Source organism: Apis dorsata, unplaced genomic scaffold (assembly GCF_000469605.1).
Source record: "Apis dorsata unplaced genomic scaffold, Apis dorsata 1.3 scaffold_515, whole genome shotgun sequence".
Classification (NCBI taxonomy): Eukaryota; Metazoa; Arthropoda; class Insecta; order Hymenoptera; family Apidae; genus Apis; species Apis dorsata.
Genome location: NW_006263741.1, coordinates 167,179 through 169,388, shown reverse-complemented (window position 1 = coordinate 169,388; position 2,210 = coordinate 167,179). Strand labels below are relative to the sequence as shown.

At 21.5% G+C, this 2,210-nt stretch overlaps 1 protein-coding gene and 1 long non-coding RNA gene across 9 annotated transcripts in view; one reads left to right on the top strand and one right to left on the bottom strand.

Annotated features, from left to right (window-relative positions):
• Window positions 1-2,210, top strand: part of LOC102672077 (filamin-A) — a 21,023-nt gene that overhangs the window by 9,415 nt on the left and 9,398 nt on the right. The window contains exon 1 of one of the 8 annotated variants that reach the window (XM_031512751.1): window positions 1,527-1,970. The exons of the other annotated variants lie outside the window; for them this stretch is intronic. The gene's annotated coding sequence lies outside the window, so the exon portion shown is untranslated. Of the gene's footprint in view, window positions 1-1,526; window positions 1,971-2,210 lie in introns of those variants that run through there. 8 annotated transcript variants of the gene reach the window in all.
• LOC102671955 lies at window positions 925-1,768 on the bottom strand. The gene is made up of 2 exons (XR_422454.2): window positions 1,469-1,768; window positions 925-1,307 (listed from the first exon to the last, which is right to left on the bottom strand). It is a non-coding gene; the product is annotated as an uncharacterized LOC102671955 (long non-coding RNA).

Here is a 2,210-nt window from a genome sequence, read left to right as displayed (position 1 = left end):
TATTATTATTAAAGAGATTCAAAAAAAAATTAATATTTAAAAACTTTAAATTTTATAATTTGAGAAAAGAAATTGAACTTATATAAAAAAATATAATATATGTTTCCAAATTTCTTCTTCATTTACATTCTTTTATCTATTTTCAAAAATTTAGAAAATAATAAAATCAATAAATATGAATCATTGTTATTTATTTATTTTATTTTATTTATTATTTATTTATTATTATTTTATTTTTGTATTTTTAAAAAAGTAATTGTATCACTTTATCATTAAGACTTTTATGTAACATATTACTTTTATGCAAATATGTATAGTCATGCATTGAATTATATTAATCTTAATTTATTATTATATAAGTAATATTTCAATTATCACAATATTCTCAGATTTAAAAAATTTTTTTTCTTCAATTCATTTTTTATTAGTTTTATTTATGTGAATTAATAATAATTACCAGAAAAATTTTTTAAATCTTATAACGAATTCCCTTCCGTATGACCCGTTACGTCGGAGAATGCAGCGATTCAACCATAGTCCCTTCAATATAACTCTTAAGAATGTAGTGCAAATAATTTGAAAAAAGAACAATGTAAATAATAACATTAATAGGCTAAAACAAATAAAAGATGTCGATTTTTAAAATTTTTTTTCTATTCTTTATATATATAAATATACAGTAATATACATATTACTAACTTTATATTTTTTACATATAAATCAGAATATAATGAAAATTAACGTAAAATATTAGAAATTATATTAAAATATTTAGTTTCAAATTAATTTGTTATAAGAAACGTATATCAAAAATATATATTAAAGTAGCATTTCTATATAATGAATTATAAAATATGAAAATACAAAATTACCAATACCTCAGAAACTATGGAGTTTGTTTAAAGAAAAAGTCGAACGAACTCGATCGTCATGGAATTATAATGTATGAAAGCCACATTCCTTACATACATTTAAGTATTGCATTCTAATATTTGTTTAGCATAATGAAACATTGAATAATATAAAATTATAATTATAAAATTGAACCATGATACTACAAAATATTGCACTTTTTTGATATCAAATAATTATTGATTGACATTAATTTTATAAAGTTACACTTTTTGATAGTTATTCTAAAATAATTTCACATTGAATACAAACAGTGAAGTTTCTATTTGTGGCCGACCTTAAAGTATCGAAATACGCAGATCAGGTATCCTGTGAACGTATACACCATAGCCGGTTGAACGAGCAAGAAACGGATGGGAGAACATAGTCGTATCGTGTCCATTTAAGGCCCTATACTGATTTATATTATAAAATTAATTTCTAATGAAAATAATGTATTTTTCTAAATAAAAAATCATCGAATATGAATAGAAAACTATAATATATAATTTAAATTAATGTAAAATTAAATATATGCAAAAAAAAAATATAATAAAAAATTGTTGTCCATATATACCAAGAAACATACGGCCCTGATTTTGGGCCTAAGCAGCAATCCAGTAGTAGCAGTTACACCCGTTCCGTCTCTTGACTGTGTGTCTATCGTGAATCGCGACTTGCTGACGTTTCTTCATCAAGAAATCGAAACTATAAAATTTTTTAATTTTCTTGATTATTTAAATTTTAATTTGTTTTTTGTTTTTGTAGTTTTAAAATTATTTCAAAATGAGTTTTCAAAGGAATCATTCGCAATTAGTTTTCAATAAAAATAAAATAACTCTAATCGAATTAGTGCACGAACGACTGTGAAAACATTCAATACTTATCTGTTCGTACTTATGGCCGAGATCGAAGTGTATTCCATAATGGAACTCTATTATTGACTGATAGATTTGATTCATGTGTTTCATTTTCTATATTTTTGAATTTAATATATTTACAATATAATTGAATTTTAAATTTTTTTTTTAAGTTTTTTAGAGTTTTTCAGGTTTAGTTTGAAATTTAAAGTGATAAAGGTAATCTAATTTTTCGTATTTTTATAAAATTAAAATAAATGTAACTTCTTTTTTTATCAAATTTAAAAAAAAATTAATCTGTTATTTTTTTCTACAATGTTTTTTTTTCTCAAAATTCATGAAAACTATTTTCTTTTGTATTTGTTATAACTATATTTCCTTATACGTAATATCTTCAAAAAATCATTAAAAAGCGGTTTGAATCATGTTGTATTACTATTAATTTAAAATTTTATTCAA